At 41.2% G+C, this 25,811-nt stretch overlaps 1 protein-coding gene across 1 annotated transcript in view; it reads right to left on the reverse strand.

The window, feature by feature from the left end:
* The window catches only part of LOC121294292 (synaptotagmin-9-like), a 102,984-nt gene that overhangs the window by 52,033 nt on the left and 25,140 nt on the right, over positions 1 to 25,811 (reverse strand). The window lies entirely within an intron of this gene.

Genomic DNA, 25,811 nt, shown 5'->3' on the forward strand with positions numbered 1-25,811 from the left:
TGTTGTTATTGTGAATATTTTGCATTGCAAGTTTTACTGTGCTTGATGTATTTGGTCAATTCTTGTCAGAAGCGGCATTTCAAATTTGGCCCTCATTACTCACTATTGATGTTATGGTTTAAGAATTTTTCGTTTCAGCTCTGTGCTCCACCCAGAAAGTTTATTTACAGCAGAAGACAATATCAGTTTCTGCTGAGTCACTGAACATGGCAAGACAATCTCGGTAAGTCTAAAAATGTTATGGTACACTGTAGAAATTTTTCATGGGGATTAATTAAATGTGTCTAAAACATGTCTAAGAATATAATATGATTTTTAAAAAAAAAAAAAAAATTATCAATTTATATTCTATTTCTATTATTCTATTATATTCACGCTAGGTTTAGGAAGGTTCAAAAACCATCGAATAGTTTTTTTTTTATGTTTGTACTGCTTATCTCCATTTCCACAACCTTCACGGTGCAGGAGGTCCTTGATCTTCTGGACACTGCAGAGGAGGATATATAAGAAATCCATATAAAACCTCCTGGGCCAGCAGTTCCATCTGATGAGGACGAGGGAGGCTTGGTTGACAACTTTAGTGGGAGGCAGCTGAGGTCAGGAGCACTTGTTGTCCTTGCTAGTGGGGAGCACCTGGGAGATCAGAGCCTCAAAGAAACACAGGAGCCAAAAAAGTCCAAGAAAAAGAATAGGAAGGTCATCTGGATTTAAGATGTTCTCAAAACCATAAACACATTCTTTGCTGCAGCAGATTACTCCGGTCTCCTTTTTAAACTGTGCAGATCCCAAGATCAGCAATTTTGAAATGAAAATTTTCATTGCAATCCTTATTCTTTGCGGCTATAACTAACTGCCTGGCAAGCGCCTTTGCTGGGAATGTGGCAGTGATATGTGAAATCAGCTTGTTTACACAGCCATGAGGATGGAGCTTTTTGTACAAATCATGAGGTTCATCCACTGTGCAGACAATACCAAGATGGACCCCAAGGGCAGGATGTGGAGCTGAGACCCCTTATGGAAATTATGGAGATTTCTTTCTCACAACAGCTGGACTTCGAAGTGGATTGTGGCCTACTATGGTCACCATGGTTGCAAACAGTTTCTGCTTTGGTTACAAAGTGTGGTGTCTCAATACAAGTTGGGGGATAATTGTTATACTTCGATGTATACCAAGGGAAGAATCCAAATGCAAACACAGAATATGAAGAGAAATTTGGAAAGGTTGTCTCACCACTGGCCGTAATGATCAAAGAAATACTGACTGAATTTAGACACGTTCCATTTAACTTTTGACTTTAACTTATTCACAGGATTCAACTTGCTCAGCCACCTCAAGGCGTCAAGCTATGCTGGAACAGGAACAATTCCTGAAAATCGCATCCCAAAAGGATGTCCTCTCACCTCCAGCAAGGAGATGAAGTGTACAGAGTAAAGAGGAAGGCATCATCACTGCATGCTGGGTTGACAATGCCGCTGTTACCACTGCCTCAAGGGGGCATGGTGTGTCTCCTCTCGACCTTGCCGCAATATTCTGAGTCAGCAAAGAAGAACATCCATGTGCAATGTCCCCTACTCTTTGGACAATACAACATGTATATGGGAGGAACTGACAGAATAGATGAGAACGTTGTGAAGTACAGGATTGGAATCAGAGGCAAGAAATGGTGGTGGCCCTTCTTCTCTTGGCTCATTGATGTTACCTTACATAATGTTTGGATCTTGGCCTGGACTGCAGGATTGGAAATACCACAGCTTGACTTCGGGAGGAAGATCATCAAAATCTACCTCACGAGGTACAAGATACTGCCCAGAGGAGCTGGGAGACCACTAATTGTACATGCAAGTACTACAAACAGTTGGCGCTGTGCTGGAGAAGGCTGCAAAGCTGTGGGGCACACAGAGTGCCAAAAGTGTAGAATTGGACTGTACTTAGACTGCTTTGGGACTTTCCACACCCAGTATGGTCACGCACTGATTTAACCCTTTGCGGTACTAAGTGGAACCAAGTCCGACATTACAATTTTCCCTTTCCAGTCATCAAAATCACGTAAAGCACTGGTCTCTAGTCATTTTTTTCTCCGGAAAAAGCCAAGAAAACCTTTTAATGACCGAGCGAGACCGACAGGAGCCGAATGAAACCGGAAAAAAAAAATGCCCAATGAACTACAGCGATAACACGGACATATCTTTCGGGTGAGATGTTGTTGTAAGTGACTGCAGCTGATGTATAATTCACACACACCTTAGTCTCGTATTTTGTAAAGCACTTTGTGATGGTGGTCCACTATGAAAGATTATTATTATTATTATTATTATTATAACAAAGGAGGTAGCTGCTTCTGCATCCAGCGCTCAAAGACATTTGCAGAGCTTTTTGAGATGTTATAGTAATAAAATAATGGCTTGGATCGTATTTGGTGATAAAACGAGTGATCAGGAGAGGATTTATCAGTATGCACGTCTATAAAGAGGTATGTGAAAAATACAGCGAACAAGGGCTGGGGCTTGGCTGTAGATACAGTACTGAGTGTCCTTTTGTGATTCAATGCATTTTAAACCTGTTTTACTCTGAAAAAAAAAAAAAAATTAAACAGCGCGTGTAAAATAAAAAGCGAGTGTGAAAATAAATTGGACCTGACACGTCTGACAAGCGCTGAATGAATGGACTGCAAAGAGTTAAGAATTCAATTTTTTTTTCAAAATTTGCCAAATTTGCAATGTGTTACAGTGTGTATATATGACCATTTGAAACAAAACAATAAAGACATTTTGATGAAAAATTTATTTGGGTTGATATGGGTTAAATAATTAATTAAGGCTCCAGCCACAGGTGTATAAATAATGTGCTCCTGGGTTTTAGCGTGTTTAGTGTGTCAGAGGTAATGTTGGTGTTAGAGGCATGTGATGAAGTATTTTTCGTATGTTGTGCCGTTCGTCCAGTGTTATTTACGTCTGTGAGTGTTTTGTATAGTCCTTTTGTTTTGGCTCTTGTGCCTTTTATTTTGACCAGTGTATTAGTGTTTGTAGCGTTTTTTTTTGTTAAATTTGATTGATTGAAAAGCGCAATAGTGCATTTAAACTTAATCTTCTCTGCCTCCAAGTATCTTCCTAATATTTAATAGCCTGGGCTGTGACTTCACCCTGTCACAACTACTGAATGCTTTTTTTTCCTTAAATCAGACACATGTTGTTAATTTGCCAGAATGGATATAAAACTTAAATAAATATTTGGCATGTGTATTATAATATTCTATTGGACATAGAGGACCTTATTTGGCAACGTTCGCAAACCCCTAAGGCAATCGCAAAACACTTTTGCGGACAGTTAGCGCAAGTGTGGGCAAACAAACTTTGTCCACCTATGTTCAGTGAAAAAAAACACTTTACAGAGCACTTAAAAGGGACCAAAAACAAAGTACACGGAAAGAGTACATGGAACTGCAAAAAGGAAGTTAGAAAGGCCAAGAGAGAGGTAGAAATGCAGTTTTTCCAATATTACAACAGCAAGAGAACATTCAAAGAGGAGGCGTGGCAATTATGCCCCGCCCCTGTGTATTTCTGTGTTGAATGTTGCGTGTGGTGTGTTAATGTTGGGGTATAGTCATTGGTACATGGGATATAATATGGGTTATGTGCACAAGTGTTTAAAATGTGTATTTGTATTTAGGCACGAGGATTGCACAGCACTTCACATGCAGGTATAATGTAATAATATGTGAGCACGGGGAATTTCACTTTATTAATTCACATGAGGTTTTACCGAGACTCCATTTGAATGATTGATTAGCAATCAAGTCTCAGTACAGCTGAGTACACTCCTGGTTGTTTGTTCGGTGAGTGGAGAATGGAATTGGAGAAGGAGGTAATAATAGTGATAGTAAATAATAATATCAGCTCACCGTGTTTGTCTGTGTAGTCCGTTTAGTTTGTCTCTTTATTTTGGCTAAAATGCCGTGTCCTGTGTTTTGTTTGTCTTACAACCTTTATTTTCTGTCTGTGCATTTATTAAATGCTGAGCAAAAACACTTGCTCAGCTTCACCAAACTCCACCTCTCTGTTAATTTGTTGCTTCCTGGTTCTGGTCTGACATCACCCACTACAGCCGTCTTTGTGACAGGAGGTTAAATGTCTAAGAGATACAAATGGCAAAATCATAGATGAAGAAAAAAATAGCAAACATAATAAATTATTACTTTTCCCAAGTTTTTACAAAGGAGGATACAAACAACATGCCCCACATGTCGACCTGTTCCTATCCTTTAGTATAACCGAAGCAGAAGTGTTAAAGGAACTAGGCGCTCTTAAAATAAACATATTCCCTGGGTTGAATTAAATCCTCACAATAGTACTCAAAGAAATGAAAGAAGTTATTTACAAACTGCTAACCAAGATCATGCAACAGTCTCTTGACACAGGAGTTGTATCGACAGACTGGAAAATTGCAAACGTAATACCGATCCACAAAAATGGAAACAAAACTGAACCAGGTAGCTACAGACCAATAAGCTTGACTTCTAATATATGCAAACTTATGGAAACTATAATAAGATCCAAAATGGAAAATGAACTATATGGTAACAGTATCCTGGGAGACAGTCAACATGGTTTTAGGAAAGGGAGTGTCTAACTAACCTGATTGATTTTTTTGAGGATGCAACATTGATAATGGATAATTGCAAAGCATATGATGTGGTTTATTTAAATTTCCAGAAAGCTTTTGACAAATTCCCGCATAAAAGATTAATTCTCAAACTGAACGCATTAGGGATTAGGGAGTGGTTAACATGCAGAAAATAGAAAGTAAGGATTAGAGGAGAAACCTCAGAATGGAGTGAGGTAACCAGTGGAGTACCACAGAGATCAGTATTAGGTCCTCTGCTATTCCTAATCTACATTAATGATTTAGATTCTGATATAGTAAGCAAACTTGTTAAATTTGCAGACGACACAAAAATAGGAGGAGTGGCAAACACTGTTGCAGCAGCAAAGGTCATTCAAAATGATCTAGACAAGATTCAGAATTGGGCAGACACATGGCAAATGACATTTAATAGAGAAAAGTGTACTGTACTGCATGCAGGCAATAACAATGTGCATTATAAATATCATATGGGAGACACTGAAATTGAAGAAGGAATCTATGAGTTGAAAAAGACCAAGGAGTTTTTGTTGACTCAGAAATGTCTTCATCTAGACAATGTGGGGAAGCTATAAAAAAGGCTAACAAGATGCACGGATACATTGTGAAAAGTGTTGAATTTAAATCAAGGGAAGTAATGTTAAAATTGTACAATGCACTAGTAAGACCTCATCTTGAATATTGTGTTTAGTTCTGGTCACTTCACTATAAAAAAGATATTGCTGTTCTAGAAAGAGTGCAAAGAAGAGCGATCAGAATTATTCCGGGCTTAAAAGGCATGTCATATGCAGACAGGCTAAAAGAATTGAATCTGTTCAGTCTTGAACAAAGAAGACTACGTGGCGACCTAATTTAAGCATGCAAAATTCTAAAAGGTATTGACAATGTCGACCCAAGGGACTTTTTCGACCTGAAAAAAGAAACGAGGACCAGGGGTCAGAAATGGAGATTAGACAAAGGGGCATTCAGAACAGAAAATAGGAGGCACTTTTTTACACAGAGAATCATGAGGGTCTGGAACCAACTCCCCAGTAATGTTGTTGAAGCTGACACCCTGGGACCCTTCAAGAAGCTGCTTGATGAGATTCGGGGATCAATAAGCTACTAACAACCAAACGAGCAAGATGGGCCGAATGGCCTCCTCTCGTTTGTAAACTTTCTTATGTTCTTACTTCTTAATACCTTTTAGAATTTTCAATGCTTGAATCATGTTGCAGCGTAGTCTTCTTTGTTCAAGACTGAATAGATTCAATTCTTTTAGCCTGTCTGCATATGACATGCCTTTCAAATTCTGGTCGCTCTTCTTTGCACTCTTTCTAGAGGAGCAATATCCTTTTTGTAAAGACGTGACCAGAACTGAACACAATATTCAGGATTAAGTCTTACTAATGCATTGTACAGTTTTAACATTACTTCCCTTAATTTAAATTCAACACTTTTCACAATGTATCCGAGCATCTGTTGACCTTTTTTATAGCTTCCCCACATTGTCTAGATGAAGACATTTCTGAGTCAACAAAAACTCCTAGGTCTTTTTCATAGATTCCTTCTCCAATTTCAATATCTCCCATATGATATTTATAATGTACATTTTTATTTCCTGCATGCAGTACCTTACACTTTTCTCTATTAAATGTCATTTGCCATGTGTCTGCCCAGTTCTGAATCTTGCCTAGATCATTTTGAATGACCTTTGCTGCTGCAAGCTGACACCCTGAGATCCTTCAAGAAGCTGCTTGATGACATTCTGGGATCAATAAGCTACTAATAACCAAACGAGTAAGATAGGCCGAATGACCTCCTCTTGTTTGTAAACTTTATGTTCTTATGCTTTTATGTGATTTAGCAACTGTGTTTTAGTGCCCACTCGGCAAGTCAGCATTAGAGCTGGACATGGGCTAAACTTTAGAGGAGTGTCCTCATTTACATACAGATGCAGCGATATAACAAACCATCAACGGTATTAGAGTTTGCGTTTCAATTGACATGTGAAAACCAGGTCTAAACTGTGCGCAAATTACATTGCCGACTATAAATACTGCTGAAACTACCAGGGAAGCAGGTACATAAAAGAGAGAAAAAGAGAAATAAAAGATACATGGAGTGCACACTGGATTTCTACATGGCCAGACAAAGAGCAAGGAGGAGGAGGAGACGTCCCCAAATATTTAGCAGTCATCTGTCTTTTCTGAGCCTCTAACAAACAATGGATGCCACAGTTTTGCCTCAACACACAAACAATCACTGACATCTGCCAACTGCTTCAGGCTGACCTGGAAGGGCACATGCAGAGAGCACAATGTTTTTCTGTAGCACTACGTGTACCTGCTTGTCACAGAGACAGTCGAAGTGTGCGGTGTCAGAACCAGGAAAAGGAAAGAACACAAAGACAGATGATGTGAAATGATGGGGACGCTTGCTTGCGCCAGTTTATTATAAATAAAAGGTTTAACAAATACGAAAACACAGGACATGGCACTGGTAGCCAAAATAAACAGACAAACACAATGGCCTAATGCTAAACAAAAAATACGGTGAGCAGATATATTTTACTATACGTTATTATTATTATACTTCTTATTTCCTCCGTCTCCAATCCCGTTCTCCACTCACCGAACACCCAACCACGAGTGGGTGAAAACATGTTGTTTTTATGAAGCTGTACCAAAACTCGATTGCTAATCAATCATTCAGTTGGAGTCTCGGTACAACTGCATGTGAATTAATAAAGTGCAATTCCCCGTGCTCACATATTATTACTTTTTACTTGCACGTGAAGTGCTGTGCAATCCTCGTGCCTAAATACACATATACATTTTAAACACTTGTGTTAAACAGACCCGCTTATATCCCGTGTACCAATGTCTATACACCAACATTTAAACACACCACACGCAACACATAACAAATAATATACACAGGGGCGGGCACTTTGTCACTCTGCTGCACTAACATTTTTGCCACTGGCTTGTTCCAACGTACTGTCGGTTACTATAAAGCCATAAATATTTTCGATCAAAATATTTGGCGATTCACACCTTTAAAAGCTATTTTGCTCCAGGATGTTGGCTATCTTTTGCAATATACAAGTATGCATTGTTAGTGGAATTTGATTTCGTGCCAAAAATATTTGTGTTTTTTTTTCATATATGAAAAACACATAATAAAAGGCTTGCAAATATTTATGTATTTACAGTATACTGCAAACATGAGCCAGTCGGCTGTGCAATGCGAGATGTATCTGCAGCTTTGGTAAACCGGACATGAGAATTAATCCATTTCCCTGTCTTTCATGAGCTGCAAAAAAATAAAAGCAGGGTTTTCTTGGGAGGTATGGGTTTGCACACATGTGGAGCTACATGCACCAACATAGAATAGGCACCTCTACATACATCGTAAGGGAACCTATTCTGTCAACCTGCAAGAAGTGTGTAATCTGTGATGCCAAAAACTACATCACAAAGGTGTATGCAAACCATCCTAGCTCCGCTCATGACTTGTTTATCCTTGCTAATTCACAGGTGACATCTGTGTTTCAGCGGGATGGCAGTCTGAGAGCCTGGTTGATAGGGGACAACGGGTATCTTTGCAAAACTGCTCAAGCTCCGTCAAGTTGGATGGGGACCTTTGGTGAACAGCAATTTTCAACTCTTTCCACATATTCTGAATTAAATTGAGGTCTGGGCTTTGACTGGGCCACTCCAGGAAATTGACCTTTTTGTTTTTAAGCCACTCCAGTGTGGCTTTGGCTGTATGTTTGGGGTCATTGTCCTGTTGGAAGATAAATCTTCTCCCAAGTCCCAGGTCTCTTGCAGACTTCAACAGGTTTTCATCCAGGATTTCTCTGTACTTTGCTACATCCATTTTGCCCTCTGTCTTCACAGGCTTTCCAGGCCCTGATGCAGAGAAGCATCCTCATAGCATGATGCTGCCACCACCATGTTTCACGGTAGGGATGGTGTTCTCAGGATGATGTGCGGTGTTAGGCTTGCACCAAACATAGCGCTTAGCATTGAGGCCATAAAGCTCTATTTTGGTCTCATCAGACCATGGAATCTTCTTCCACTCAGAGTGTCCGACATGCCTTCTGGCAAACTCTAGCCGAGATTTGATGTGAAATTTTTAAAGGCCAGTTTTGTGAAGCACCCGGGCTATTGTTGTCGTATGCACAGTGTCTCCCAGCTCAGCCGTGGAAGACTGTTACTCCTTTAGAGTTGCCATAGGCCTCTTGGTGGTCTCCCTGTCTAGTGCTCTTCTCGCCCGGATACTCAGTTTTTGAGGACGACCTGTTATAGACAGATTCACAATTGTGCCATATTCTCTCCATTTCTTAATAATGGACTTTACTGTGCTCCAGGGGATATTCAATGCCTCAGAAATGTTCTTATATCCTACCCCTGATTGGTGCTTTTGAAGAACCTTATTCCGGATTTGCTTTGAATGTTCCTTCATCTTCATGATGTAGTTTTTGTTAGGAAATGTACTAACCAACTGTGGGACCTCCCAGAGACAGGTGTATTTAACCTGAAATCATGTGAAACACCTGAATTGCACACAGATGGACTCCATTCAACTAATTATGTGACTTCTAAAGACAACTGGTTGCACCAGAGCTTATTTAGGTGTGTCATAGCAAAGGAGGTAAATACTTATGCAATCAATTATTTTCTGTTTTATATTTGTAATTAATTTAGAATAATGTATAGATTTTATTTTTCACTTTGACATTATGGACTTTTTTGTGTGTTGATCTGTGGCAAAAACTAATTATGAAAAAGTCCAAGGGGGGTGAATACTTTTGAGAGCCACTGTATAACCGTACCTTTAAATGTGCTTGTACTGTAATTGAGCAAACATTTGGAATCCTCAAAATGTGATTCTGATGTCTGGATGTCTCTGGGGGAACACTACAGTACACTCCTCAGAAGGTTGTGTTTTACATAACATAACTCTATGTAATGGATGTTGAACTTACAACGAAAAGCTTATAGGGTTTGAGAGAAGCAGATGCTGAACTTGAAGCCCCAGCGATGGAGGTTGCAGATGCTGCAAGTGCCAGGCAGGTCAGACAAAGCCTTATATATTCCTTTTTTTATTTTGTAAGTATTTACTCTCCACCTCCAGGCTGCTAAGGATAAAAAAAATGTGTAGTCTTGCTTGAGGGGCTTGGTCATCCTCCTCACTTGGGCTGCTGGATATTTTTAATTTTATTGCATTTTTGTCTCCTTTCTTTTTTTGGGAGATGCCATCCATTTGGTATCACATATGCACAGATGCTTTTAAAGTTAAGGTGACCAGATTTTTAGACTGGGACAGTATGGAAATATTGTGATTAACTTCCAATGTCCAAGCTACGGGGAAACTCTGTTGCCAGTAGCCAGGCTGCTACTGACCATGCTGTCAGCAGATGTGCTAACAGTGCGGTGAATCTCACCTCCCATTGTGCCGCTGGCAGCGGAAATGCTGCCAATGGTGCGGCTGTCAGCAGACGTGCTGACAGCTCCCAGACTGACTCCTTCAGCTGGGGCAAGTCCAGCAGTGGAAAAGCTGTTGGGTTTAGTGGTCTCCAGACCTCCCCCAAGATCTCCAGCAGCGAAACTGCTGTGGGGGAAGGTAGTCTCCTGACCTCTCCACCCTTTATTGCCAGCAGCTCCCTCTAAGGGGACTCCAGCCCCCGAACTCCTGAAGCAAAATTGCTGCAGGGAAAGGTGGTCTCCTGACCTCTCCCCCCTTTTTCATAGCCGGCAGCTCCCTCTGGTGGGGCTCCGGCCACACTGACCCCTGCGGCCAAACAGAGCCGACTGCGACCCTTGGCGAAGCAGTTCCAGCGACCCCGGGCGATGCGGAGCGGCTGGCAACCCCAGGCGATGCAGAGCGGCTGGCAACCCCGGGCGATGCGGAGCGGCTGGCAACCCCAGGCGATGCAGAGCGGCTGGCAACCCTGGACGATGCCAGGCAGGCATCCTTGGTCGAAGCTAAGCAGACATCCTTGGGCGGGGAGGCAGGACAAGCTGGGGTGCGGGTGGTGGCCCTCTTCGCGGCCACTGTGGCCAGGCAGTTCTTCCCCCTGCTTCCCTCAGCAGCCTATGCAAGGGCTGCTGAGGACCGCCAGCATCTAGTCTTGGTCCTTCTGGTGAATGGAGAGACAGCTCCTGCTCCTCTCCCCCTGATAGTGATGGAGGCAGAGGCAGCTCCAGCTCATCTCCTCGTGATGGTGCGGGGAAGTGATACCAGCAGGTATTCATCCTCTGCTGGTGGACGGGAACCCAGCAGGCATTCACCCTCTACTGGTGGAGGAGGCAGAGGCAGCTCCTGCTGCTCTGCTCCTGCCCGTGGAGGTGGCGGAGGCAGAGGCAGCTCCTGCTGCTCTGCTCCTGCCGGTGGAGGTAGCGGAGGCGTGTAGTCTCCTGCCGGTGAAGGTGGCGGAGGCAGAGGCAGCTCCTGCTGCTCTGCTCCTGCCAATGGAGGTGGTAGAGGAATGTAGTCTCCTGGCGGCGGAGGTGGGAGCGGCGTATAGACTCCTGGCGGCGGAGGTGGGAGCATTACAGGGGAGTGGTGCGGCTCTCTCTCACTTGCAGGGGACTGGTGTGGCTCTCCCTCACTTGCAAGGGAAGGTGATGGAGGCAGAGGAAGTACCTGCTCCTCTTCTCCAGGTAGTGACAGTAGGGGAAGTGATCCCAGCAGGTACTCACCCTCTGCTGGTGGAGATGGGATTTCCTTATTAAGTAGTTATTAAGTCCCCCCTCTCACGCCTCGGGATCACGGAGGAACCATACCGGCGCCGTTTTAAATCTCCTTCATGGCACTGAAGTTGTGCAGGACCACTTCACGTATCCGTCAGTGCACCCTTGGCTGAGGCCAGCTCCCTCTCGGGCTTTGGATCCCCGCAGTCCCCCCGCCTGGGCGCTGGAGACCCTGCTACCTGGGCTGCTGTTCTATTTATAGCTGCCTCCAGATAGCAGAGGACCAACTCCACACCTTCCTCCAGGGAGTTTGGGGTGTGTTCCCTCTCGTATGCCTCCCATCGTTCCCTGTCCATCAGCCACAGGACCCAGATGGCTATGGGCATGGACTGTGCCTCCAGCCCAGCATTGTCCCGGATCCAGTCCCTCAGTCTGACGGTGTCTTCTGACTTTTTTTTTGCTGTTCCTGCTCTGGTCTGCGTCTAGGGGGTGCTGGTAATCCCTGTTCTGACCCCACGTGTCACAAAGATGGCCGGAGTGGGTGACGTCAGTTTAAAGCCCCTAAAATCCGACCAAGGAAAACAGAGAGAGACCCGAGGGGTGGAACAGCTCGCCCAGTTCTGAGGGGAGCTGGTAGAAGCAGGAAATAAACAACAAGAGATGGAGTTTGGTGGAGATGAGCAAATCGTTTCATTCATCATTTAATGAGTGAACAGAACAGACAGAAAATAAACAGTTGTAACATACAAAAATACAGGACACGGCACTTGTTGCCAAAATAAAAAGACAAACAAAACGGACTATACAGACAAAACACGGTGAGCAGATATTTTAACAATTATGATTATTATTACAATTATTATCATTACCTCCATCTCCAATCCCGTTCTCCACTCACCAAACACACAACCCTGAGTGGGTGAATATATGTAGCTTTTATGCAGCCGTACCGTGACTCGATTGCTAATCAATCATTCAATTGGAGTCGCGGTACAACTGCACGTGAATTAATAAAGTGCTATTCCCCATGCTCACATATTATTACTTTTTACTTGCACGTGAAGTGCTGTGCAATCCTGTACAATCGCAGTGTTTGTTTACATCAAAGCGGGGAGCTTCCGCTCTGCAGGAACTGCTACCACAGGACCCTTTAAATTGAAAAACAGTGCCTGTTAAGGCTCTGTCCAGCCAGGACAGTCAGAAGAGCCCAGAGTTGTTGGGAGGCTGGGACTTCAGAAGCAACAGAACAGAAGTAGGTCAACTTAGGGGATGTGGATCCCAAAACAGTACAGAGAGGGTTATCGTAGAGTAGTAGGTAGATGTTCCTTGTAATGGGACTAGCGCTCGTCATTTTGTGTGACAACCTTTTATTTTTAGCTTTTGTTTTTGTATTTCTTTATTAAATGTGACACTAGGTCTACCATCGCTGGTACCCTAGTGTCAGTTTGGTGTTCAAATTAAATCTGCGTGCCTGTGTGGCATATCAACACCAATGCTCTGAGTCTGTATTTTCCAGTGACTACCCACGCATGTAACACATCACCCTGTTACAATTACACAGTAGCAATTTAATAATATCAAATTCAAGATTCCATTTTATTGCAGATTACTGCTGCAAATCTAGTGCCTTGTCTGCATCTTCTCTTTCTGATTTCTATTTCCCATCTCACTCTGTCTCTATGCTATCCTCCAGTGTCCAATCTGCAAGCCAGGCCCTTCCTGTATGGAAACATTGCATATCTCAATATTTCTATTTATTAAATGGATACTTCATATAATCTATTTCTTTCAAAAGAAAATCTTTACCACTTAATATGACATGGCATTTGTTCTATATATATTTTTCTATTGCATTTTCTGCTTGGATCATTAGTGTGCCCTGATTAATAGATACTAGGATTTTCTAGCCACTTTCTGCTATTAAACTATTACTATTAAGGTGAAATCTTTTGACTGTGCAATAAATGAAGCCCACTAATCAGCTTTTCAGAGTTTTGTTTAGAAGCTGCCCTGATTAAAGAAACAGGAATTTCCTTATGAAGTAGTTATTAAGTATGGTATATAGTAATAGTAACCCTTTATGTTTCTCTGAATAGTTATATTTTTAATTTCTCCCTTTAGTATGCTATAAGCTGACAGGCATCACGGAAATGAACCTATTGAAAAGGTGGTAATGTCATCATACAATTAATACATTTTTAACAGACTACTTTCCTTTTTAAATGATACCTGTCAGCTTAAAACATGTTAAAAAGGGAATATGGAAATAAAACTATTTGGAAAAACTTAAAGGGATCTCCAGTAATTCGATCCCTGACATTTGCCTCTTTTGCTGAAAGACAAACATATGTTTTTATCAATGTGTTGTTTTTAAACTAAAAGCTGTGATAAAGTAAAATACTAATAAAATACCTTACAGCTATCACACCTATGCAACAGATAGCACTAATCTTAAATATGAGTACTCCAGAAATACAGAAATAAAAAGAAGGGTCCCCAAATTAAAAAGAGATGGCTCTAGGCAACTTATTTTCATTTTTCTTTTTAAAGAAAGGTCAAATGAAATGAGGACATGGTTCTTTTTTTCTAATTGCTTTAAACTATTTGTGTCATAGTTCTCAACTATCAATATATTTTTTAAAGAAATTAAATTGGCACCAAGAGACCTGAAACTAATGTATTTCATTATTGCTAAAAACAACATAACATGTACACTTAAAAAAATAAAACATGTTCTCAAACTTGTAAAATATTTTTACAATATGAATTTCACAAATATGAAAATAACTAGTTCATAAATTATTTTGTATTATTCACACTGAACTGAATATAGACAGAATGTATAAATATATAACATACGTATTGATTTGAAAATGGGGCGCAAGAAGAAAACACTTAATGAATATTGTGCATAATACCCTGACTGATAGCTGAAGTCTCCACTGCACGACAAAGCAAGCCTGTCTGCCTTGCCTTCCAATGACTTGCCTGGAGAGGGCTGGAGCTCAGACTCTGATTAATAAGTGCAAGTTAGTTCTGTTCACTTATCTAATATTTTGTTCTGTGCATATTATTTTTACTTGTAAATTTATTTTATATGTTACATTTTCTACAGTTTATTTGAGACAATTTTTACATTTGAGTAGGATCTATATCTATACAAGGTATAACTTTCCTGTGACCAAATGTAATTTCAATTAGAATGTTAGTAACCATGGTTCCCTTTCCATTCGAAGATAGCCACCAAAACACTGTTATGGGACACACTCCTACCTATTGGTAGGTGTCACTGAGCTCTTTCTATCAAAGCTGCCGATAGGCCCTCTCCCCTCGGTGACAACTCTGTCCCGCCTTCCGAGGATACTTAACCGTCACGCAGGGGAGACTCGCTCTCTTTTCACTTCTCATGATTGGTACGGTAAGACCTCTCTGTGTTGCACTGAGCCTTTTTCTTCTAAAAAGTGCTGTGTAAGCTACAGCTAGTTCCCCTGCACTTCGTGCTGAAAGCTGGCCTTCACTGCTTTTCCCGTAATCAGCAGTTTTACCATTCATAGCCTTTTTATTCTGTTTCTAAATATCAGCACCTGCTTGCTCTGTGTGTCAGGCTGCTTCTCTCTATCTGTCCGTCTTAGTACGGTAAGTATTATTGTTAAGAATTGTGTGTCTTTTTCACCCTTTCTTGCTTCGGAGAGCGCTGTTTCTCCATGGGGCTGGGCTTTCCTCGTCCCCGTTGTCAAGTTAGCCCACCAGCCGCCTGCAGGCCGCAGGTTGGGCCTTGTTTTGATTTTAGCTACGCGTCCCCGTGCTTGCACAGAGGACTAGCCGTAGCGTGGTTGCTTCAGCCGGGCCAGCCGTATACTCCTCAGCGAGGCTACCCTCGTTGTTGGGTTGAGACGTACGCGAGCTGCGCGGGCCTTCACCTCTGTTGTAGGTCTCTCAATGAACAGACTGTGTGCTCGCCCCAGTCTGTCCTGTAATATTTTAACTGTTATTTGTATGTAAAACTGGTTTGTATTACTGTGTGTGAAAGTCAATCGCCCGCTGCGTCTTCGGCCCTGTCCCCCTGTTGTACGCTACGCTCTGTTCAGGTGTGTGACCACGCTGTCAGGGTAGGCACCGTGCCTAGCTGCCCAAGGGTTTTTTAATACTGCGGTGCGTAAGACTCTGCCTGTGCTACTTCAGTACCATGGTGCTCATTGACTCGCTGTACCGATACAGGCTAGCATGCCGGTGCTGCACGGTACTCTGTGTACGTGGTACTCGGTGCACTCGGTGCCTGGCACTGCATGGTGCACGTGGTGCGCATTAATCCCAGTGCTGCACAGTACACATGGTGCTCGGTGCAAGTGCTGCATATTACACTGGTGCTGCACGGTACACGGTGCTCTGTGCATGCAATGCGCACGGTATCTATTGTTGGGTACTGGGTGCTCTTTAGACCGGTGCTACATGACACTCGGTGCCCTAGACATGCTGAATCAGCTCTGAAAGGCTCTTGCGACATCTGCATGGCTTTTCAACACTGCATGCTCGCGAGTCACCTGAAGAGAGTCACATGGGGTGTTCCTTGTCCCCTGCAGTAGGCCCCTCCAAGCTACGCCTCCCGACACCGTCACAGAGCCCCTTCGGGGAGGTCCCCTGTGCACAGGCATCTGTGTCTATCCACAGCCGCTCCCCATCGCCTACGTCTAACGCACATTTTCGTAAGTTAGCGGACAGCCGGGCTGCCCTTAGAGACTGAAGGTTGGCTGTGATCACAGCTGCCGCATATTCACAATGTAGATGTAAAATCTGGTCCATCAGTTTATGAGATTGTCCTGGGCCAAACGACCGACCAAATCTAGGCGATCTCTAAAGTAGGAGCACATGCTGCACTGCATTTTTGTTTTTATTTGTTTTTTAAATTTAGGCGTCTTCAATTTTTTTACCCCGGTTTTCTCTCCAATTTAGTGTGCCCCAATTATTATCTGTATCCTTGGCTCACTGCTCACAACCCCCCCACCCCCACCCCCACCCCCCGCTGACTTGGGGAACGGAGGCTGGAGCATGCATTCTCCGAAACGTGCTCCTGCCAATCTGTCATTTTTCACACTGTGGGTCCACATACCCATAGTGCCGGAGGACAACACAGATCTGGAGGCTCCATTGCGGCGCCACAGATGTCCTATCGGCCACAGCAGTCACTGATGCGCGGTGGGCTGTGGATTCCCCTGCCGACCTAGGCCCTCCCTGCCTGGGCAGCGCTTGGCCAATTGTGCACCCCTCCCTAGGAACTCCCGGTCACGGTCAGCTGTAACATAGCTGGGACTCGAACCTGTGATCCACAGACTATAGGCCACATCCACGTGATGTGCCATTCAGGAGCCCCCGCACTACATTTCTGGATAAGTCTTTGTGCTCCTCCCACCCCTTTCTCAACAGATCGAGAATTCCGCGAGGCTGTCATCTGTACAACAGCTCAGAGGAGGACCCTGTCAAACTCTACGGCACCTCTCTCACTGCAAAAAGGCAGTAGGGGAGAAGTGATGCCCAGTGCTTTTGCTCTTGGTTCACAAATCATATCAGGATCTGCTTTAAGGTCTGATTCAATGTTTCACCAAACCATCCGTCTGTGGATGATAAACATATGTCCTGATGGGACTTATTTTTTGTATTTTGTAAACTTGCTATAACGTGCTAGACAGAAAGTTAGTTCCATGATCAGTCAGGATTTCCTTGGGGGGATCTCTACTCTAGCCATAATCTGGAATAATCCTTTGGCTATCACAGAGGCACTAGTGGACCTCAATGGAACTGCTTCCGGGTATCGCGTTGCATAATCTATCACCACTAATATATGTGTATACCCAGAATCAAAAGGTAGCAAAGGGCTGACTATGTCCATTGCAATGCGTTCAAAGGGGGTGGAAATAATCTGCAGTGGGACCAAAGGGGTTACTCGCTGGCTGTCTGGGCATGTGGCAACATATTATAAAATCGAGCCAATATTTGTTCCCTTGTTTTGTCAGCTCCAAAGTGATGTGGAATTTCCCGAAGGGGTCGAAGGGGTAAATGGTATTGCTTTTCTGCAAGAATGGCTACCTAAAATATTCTTGGCCTCGCTGAAGGTGACCCTTTAGAAATCGAAAGAGCACACCACACACTGCAGCAGAGGCCTGCAGAATATGAGAAGCCCCATGCTATAGTGATTAAACTGCTCCGCTTTAACAACAAAGTCAGTAATCTTGCGGCTGCTCAGAAGAAGGGAGATCTGTTGTATGGCAATTCGAAGATTATGATTTTCCCTGACATGTCCTCGATGTTACACAAGAAAATGATGGTGTTTAACCCCTTGAAGAAGCGACTGCAGTGAGCTGGGGTTACTTACAGTTTACGTCACCTTGCTGTGCTGCGGGTAGAGTTGGAGGGGACTCCGCGATCTCTTAATTCCATCCAGGCAGCTGAATCGTTCTTGAGAAAGGAAAACCCTAGAATTTTTTTGACATGAAGTTATTGCTTTGTGCTGACATTTTAAGAGACAAGTTCGGCATCCGATTCCACAACAACTCTCTGCTGTGTTCCTGATACCATTTTTTCTCTCTCTCTGCTGATAGTATTTTGGACAATGCTTGGCCTATACTTTGCACGTAAGTTTTCTAACTGTTTGAGACACCCCTTTTTTTCGAACTCTTTCTCCTCACTCAGAATACAAGGAACATTAATGGCTTAAGTCTATAATTTTATTTAACGTAACTAAACAGCCTATGTTGGAACCTAATCTTTATTAAATTATTATGATGACTCATGTACTGTATCCCCCCCCCCCCCCACCATTGTGTTTAATGGAAGAAAATAAGCTTGTACTCTTATATGTATCTGCCTATTCACTTGATATTTTACTTTTTATATAACGTTGCATTTGCAATGCCCGACTGATGTTTTACATTTTAAAAAGCCTATTTACTGCTACTGGTTTAATTGAAGTAGTTATGAAATGTGTTTGTATTTTAGACTATCTGAATATGCTAAATTTGGGCATAAGCATGGACTCTGGGAAGTGGTGGTATTGTTTATACAGGAGCGGTGGTCGGTAGAAAATTCTCGATTCGCAGGCTGATAAAAATTGGGTTTAACTTCAATTTTGTTCACACCGCTAACTGAAAGCATGTCTTGGGGAATTTATGGGTTGTTCATGGGTTTTTTAAAATTATTATTTATTTATTTTATCCTTTCCACCTCCTTGTCCCTCTGTAAAATAATATTGTGTATGAATACCTTTCTACACCGTGAAGTGTTGTATATTTGTATGGCCCCCTGATGGTTATTATGACTATTATTATTTTCTTATCTTATAGCACAAGATACTCACACACTGGCTTCAGTTAATTTAATTAAAATATGGAGTAGAAGGGAAATATGCATACATTTATGTTTCTAAATTGAACTCGACATTTGTATTCATATACTCTTAACATGATTTTTTGTGTTTTATTATTACCTGGGTGAGACCAAGTAATACTACTTTAAAATATTTGCAGTCTTTTCACTGTTTTTTTAGTTAAATTAGTTAAGGTTCGTCTTTTTTAGCACCCCCAAGGGTGCTAATTTGAATTTTTCCAGCTGTCTTTGGACAACTGGTGTAGTCCCGTCAAACAGACCTTAAATAGGACTACTTAAAATCTAAGTCTTTTCAAGTGAGATCTCTGTGTTTCAATTCAGAAATATTGATGATTTACTTATGCGTCCTTGGTAGCTTGGTGTGTGTTTTTATATGTATGTATGTTTGTATATATGTGTACCAGTCATATAGTACCTTTCAAAAGTTTGAGTACACTTGCTGGAAACTAGGTTTTTTTTATAATTGACAATGTTTTACATCGTATACATTTCTGTAAATACTTGGAAATGAAAACACCTGTTGCAATATACAAAACAAAACATCTTCCCAGATCTTCTGCAGCAATTCCCAGAGATGTAGGGCACTTGTGGGTAGCTTTGCTTTGACCCTTCTGTCCAGATCTATCCATACAAGTTAAATGGGATTGAGGTCTGGAGACTGGGCAGGCCAGGTTATTAGATTGAGTTGTCCTTCACTTTCCTTCTTTGCCAGATAGTTCTTGCACAACTTTGAGGTGTGTTTCCGGTCATTATCTTGCTGAAGAATGAAGGACTGCCAAACTAGCCGTAATCCTGATGGCATGGCATGCCTTTAAAGTATGCTATGATAGCCATGCTGGTTGAGCTTGCCATGGACTTGGTAAAGATCACCAACTCTGTCACCAGCAAAGCAACCCCAGAACATGACACTGCCTCCTCCATTCTGGACAGTGGGAACCACACATGCAGAACTCATGCGCTCACCCTCTCTGCTTCTTACAAATACTAGGCGGTTGGACCCAAACATTTCAAATTTTGACTCATTGGTCCGTAAGACCGACTTCCACTCCTCAAACGTCCAGTTTCTATGATTTTTGGCCCAGACAAGTCTCTTCCTCTTATTCTTCACTCTTAACAATGGATTCTTTGCAGCAATTCTTCCAGTTAGGCCAGCTTCACACAATCTCCTCTGAACAGTTGATGTTAAAACATCTATACTTCTAGTAGCATTTAGCTGAGCTTGCATTTCAGGGTCAGTTAATCGCCGGTTTCGCAGACTTGTGACTCAAATGAACTTGTTCTCTGTTTCTGAGGTCACCCTTGGCCTGCCTGACCTTGTTCGATACTCATGAGTGCCAGTTTCTTCAAATTGTTTGATGGTCTTGGCCACAGCAGTTACAGACACTTACAAAGTTCTTGCGATTTGTCTAAAGATTGACCTTCATTTCTTAAAGTAATTACAGACTTTTTTCTTTACTTAACTGAGCTTATTTTGCAATTTTCTGTTCCCTTACATTCAAGAATAATAAACTTGTGCCTATGCTACCTATATTTATAGTAATCATGGACCCTCACTTGTCAACAATAATTGGTGACAAAAGGTTAATTAAGTAACATGCTTGTTAACTCAGAGAACATCTAACAACGACACTTTTATACTTAGGCCAGTGTTCTAACATCGTGTTATACACGTTTCAGACTTTTAACTGACTTGGGCTTCAGACTGAAATCCCCTTGCTTTGGGTGACCATTTCATTGAAATTGACAAGATTTACATTTTCATTTAAATATTACATTTTTGAATGCAATTCACTTATGATTATCAGCTTATATAAGTGCACATATCATAAAACAAAATATTAAGTGTTTATAGACAAGTTTATACAGTTAAAAGCATAGACAATCACGAAAAACCTGGTTTCAAGCAGGTGTACTCAAACTTTTGGCTGGTACTGTATGTGTGTGTGTGTGTGTGTGTGTGTGTGTGTGTGTGTGTGTGTATATATAATATATATTATATATATATTATGATAGTGTGTATATAGTCTAATTATATATGTTATTATATATATATATAGATATCCTATATATATGTCAGTATTATTATGTTTTAAAAGCTGAAACAAACTATTTTGTCAAGGCATATGCTTGCGCAGAAGAACGTTATTAGGGGGCAGGTATACATATTAGTTCTTTTTGCGTGGATCAATACAAATATCGGTTTTGCTAAAGACCATTACAGTCTATGAAGGGTGTGGGCGGTCATGGGGGAAGCTGTAAATACACGTTGTACACATTAGGATGATTTTCTATGTATGTGGAGGGTTTCACCCATAGGCGCTATAGCGCTTGCACCACACTTTAAGTTAATTGATGCTATTGATGGCTAGCTTGTGACCTGTTCATCTCGTTTGTGCTACCAAACACAATCCATTATACTGATTATATATATATATATATATATATATATATATATATATATATATATATATATATATATATATATATATAGTACATTAAAATTATTGAATGTTTACAAATGTTTAGCAATGCTTTTCTAGTGACGTCCGAGGGAGCAAACCCTCCATATTTTCTGTTATAAACTCTGTTTCTGACTATAGATTTGTTCTGGGGACTGACGGAATGTAGTAGTGTTGTTTGGGTTGAGCAGCTATTTCACTCTACATTTAATAGAAAAGCAAGGGGTACAGCCATACTCATACATAAATCTGTTCCTTTTTTCTTCTCTAGTATTAACAGACTCCAATGGTCGCTATATTATTGTGAGTGGCAATCTATACAATACTCCCATTGTTTTAGCAAATGTATACGCTCCAAAGTCAGTTTTTTATAAAATTATTTTCCACTTTACCTAATCTTCACACCCACCTTTTAATTTTAGGTGGCGATATGAATTGTGTTTTACAACCTGCATTGGATCACTCCTCTCCTAATTTAACTCCCATCTCTAGATCTGCTGAGCCAATAGAGTCCTTTCTAGACATGTACAGGATATCAGACCCATGGCGCTTTTTATTCCCCAATTCTAGACAGTATTCCTTTTTTTCACACGTACATCACACATGCTCCCGTATTGACTGCTTCTTTATTGATAACAAATTACTTCCTGAGTTCTTGCTGTTATCAAGGCATTGTAATTTCTGATTATGCTCCTGCACTCTTGAAATTAGTATTTCCTGAGCAAACAATTGTCCCCTGTATTGAGCTCTGTCTTTTCTGAATGTTTTTCTTCAGGGTCTTTATCCCCCACATTCAATCAAACCTCCATATCACTACTACTTAAAAAAGATAAAGCGTGGCATTACCTAGTTTCCAATTTTACTTCTGGGCTACTAACATTAATAAAGTATTGTAAAGGCTACAACTATATCTACAACAAAAGCCCCCAATTGACTATATATGGAAGAGGTGTCCTGTAAATCCACATCTTTTTCAGCACTCCTGTGCTCCTCTAATATGTCACTCTCTTTGGATCTGGACAGTTTAGAAGATGTTGTGGTCTGCAACTCAATTTTCTCCCCAATTAAAGCAAACCACCTGTTTCCACCTTCTCTTTTAGACTCAGCCTTTGATATCTGGCATGGCCTAGGAGTTAGTGTAGTCAGGGACTTGTATATTAATGACACTTTTGTCCTTTGAACAGCTTTCTAGACATTTTAATTTACTTTGCTCTCATTTCTTTCGATATTTACAGATACATAGTTTTGTTCAAAAAAGTTTTGCAGGATTTCCCCAATTACTACTTAAATCTCCTGTTGATAAACTTCTTGAAATAACAGAGGCATTGTATCGGTCATTTACACTTCCATTCTTTCCATTCTTTCCCTTTATTGCCTCTCCCTTAATATACTGAAAACTATTTTGGAGCAAGATTTAGTTTTTAAATTCCTGGATAATATTTGGGATTCTATTCTTTATCATATACATTCCTCCTCAATATGTGCAAGGCGCGGTCTTATAAAATTCAAAATCCTCCATCGTTTACACATTTCCAAGACTAAACTAGCAAGAATATACCCTGTCGTGGATTCAACCTATGACAGATGCAAACAAGAACCAGCCTCTCTAATCCACATGTATTGGACCTGTCCAAGGTTGGTACCATTCTGGAAATCAATATTTTCAAGCCTAGCGCAGGTACTTGAAGTCATTCTTGATACTGACCCTCTTGTGGCTGTATTTGGCATTCCACCTGATAGTGTTGTTCTAACCAAGCCGCAGTCAGACATTCTAGCTTTTTTAACTTTATTGGCAAGACACTCTAATCTTATTAAGAACATAAGAACAAAAGAAAGTTTACAAACGAGAGGAGGCCATTCGGCCCATCTTGCTTGTTTGGTTGTTAGTAGCTTATTGATCCCAGAATCTCATCAAGCAGCTTCTTGAAGGATCCCAGGATGTCAGCTTCAACAACATTACTGGGGAGTTGATTCCAGACCCTCACAATTCTCTGTGTAAAAAAGTGCCTCCTATTTTTTGTTCTGAATGCCCCTTTGTCTAATCTCCATTTGTGACACCTGGTCCTTGTTTCTTTTTTCAGGTCGAAAAAGTCCCTTGGGTCGACACTGTCACTACCTTTTAGAATTTTGAATGCTTGAAATAGGTCGCCGCGTAGTCTTCTTTGTTCAAGACTGAACAGATTCAATTCTTTTAGCCTGTCTGCATATGACATGCCTTTTAAATCCAGAATAATTCTGGTGGCTCTTCTTTGCACTCTTTCTAGAGCAGCAATATCTTTTTTTATAGAGAGGTGACCAGAACTGAACACAATATTCAAGATGAGGTCTTACTAATGCATTGTACGGCTTTCACATTACTTCCCTTGATTTAAATTCAACACTTTTCACAATGTATCCGATCATCTTGTTGGCCTTTTTTATAGCTTCCCCACATTGTCTAGATGAAGACATTTCTGAGTCAACAAAAACTCCTTGGTCTTTTTCAACTCATAGATTCCTTCTTCAATTTCAGTGTCTCCCATATGATATTTATAATGCACATTGTTATTGCCTGCATGCAGTACACTTTTCTCTGTTAAATGTCATTTGCCATGTGTCTGCCCAATTCTGAATCTTGTCTAGATCATTTTGAATGACCTTTGCTGCTGCAACAGTGTTTGCCACTCCTCCTATTTTTGTGTCGTCTGCAAATTTAACAAGTTTGCTACTATACCAGAATCTATATCATTAATGTAGATTAGGAATAGCAGAGGACCTAATACTGATCTCTGTGGTACTCCACTGGTTACCACACTCCGTTCTGAGGTTTCTCCTCTAATCAGTACATTCTGTTTTCTACATGTTAACCACTCCCTAATCCATGTACATGTGTTTCCTTCAATCCCTACTACATTCAGTTTGAGAATTAATCTCTTATGCAGGACTTTGTCAAAAGCTTTCTGGAAATCTAAATAAACCATGTCATATGCTCTGCATTATTCATTATCGATGATGCATCCTCCACAAAATCAAGCAGGTTAGTTGGACACAATCTCCCTTTCCTAAAACCATGTTGACTGTCTCCCAGGACACTGTTACCATATAGGTTATTTTCCATTTTGGATCTTATTATAGTTTCCATAAGTTTGCATATAATAGAAGTCAGGCTTACTGGTCTGTAGTTACCTGGTTCAGTTTTGCTTCCCTTTTTGTGGATCGGTATTACGTTTGCAATTCTCCAGTCTGTCGGTACCACCCCTGTGTCAAGAGACTGTTGCATGATCTTGGTTAGCGGTTTGTAAATAACTTCTTTCATTTTTTTGAGTACTATTGGGAGAATCTCATCCGGCCCAGGGGATTTGTTTATTTTTAGAGCTCCTAGTCCCTTTAACACTTCTGCCTCGGTTATGCTAAACTTATTTAAAACTGGATAGGAACTGGATGACATGTGGGGCATGTTGACTGTATTCTCCTTTGAGTTGGAAGAAGGCTGCCCCACCCACCCTAATACAGTGGATTAATGATATGATGTATTTTCTTAAACTCAAAAAGATTAAGTTCATTCTTAGGGGAAATGCAGAAAAATTTCACAAAGTATGGCACCCTTTCCTTTCTTATGTCAATTATGTCAGACTGAATTCTACCCCATAGCCTTCTCATGGCTCAACCACCAACTCCTTTTTTTCCTTTTTTTCTCTTGAACCTCTTTTTTCTTTCTTTTTTCTTTTTCTGTGTTTTATTTTAATGATTCTGTGTTTTAATAATAATAATAATAATAATAATAATAATAATAATAATAATAATAATAATAATATATTAGGGCTGTCAGAGTTAACACGTTAACACGTGCAATTAATTTCAAATGCTTAACGCCGTTAATTTTTTTGTCGCAATTAAAGCATTCTTTCTGAGCCTCAGAACCATCCATAGTTAAAATACAACTCCACGCTCTCACGTTTGTTTGTCAATCGACTGCTTGAATTTATATATTGCTTTGCTGACGTAATAAGCTTGAATGACGGAGAAAGCTGCTAAAGGGCTTTTAAACGGACAGTTTTATTACAAAACCATTACAGATGGGTCTTTGGATAAAAGCAAAGTTATTTGCAGCTACTGTAAGGGTGAATTTGTCTATCACTGAAGTACATCGAGTCTGAAGTATCACTTACAAGCAAAACACAGAGTTGACGCCGGCAGCAGCAGTGAGAGGGCTAGCAATGCAGGACAGCAGCAGCCTACTCTTGTAGAGTTTGTGCGCAGGAGGCAAACGGACATGTCAACGAGAAGCAAGCTAACAAACGCAATAGCGAAGTGGATAGCTGCAGCTTGCAGGCCAATTAACGTTGTGGAAGATGACAGCCTGAGGGACATCATTCGGATTGCATCGAACGACTCAACATATGAATTACCACCGAGAGCCATCATCGTTACGAGGATACACGAGCTGTAGGAAAACGAGAGGGCTAAGAAAGTGGAGGAGTTGAAAAATACACAGGCTGTTGCTCACTGGAGACCACTGGACATCGATGAGTAACCGCAACTTCCTCGGGGTTACAGCGCACTACATCGATGACAATTGGAAACTGAATTCACACGCTTTGACCGTCATGAAAACAGAAGATAGACACTATGCTGAAACGTGTGCTGAGCATTTCATGGATCTAGCAAAGCAGT

The sequence above is a fragment of the Polyodon spathula genome, chromosome 19 (genome assembly GCF_017654505.1).
Source record: "Polyodon spathula isolate WHYD16114869_AA chromosome 19, ASM1765450v1, whole genome shotgun sequence".
NCBI lineage: Eukaryota > Metazoa > Chordata > Actinopteri > Acipenseriformes > Polyodontidae > Polyodon > Polyodon spathula.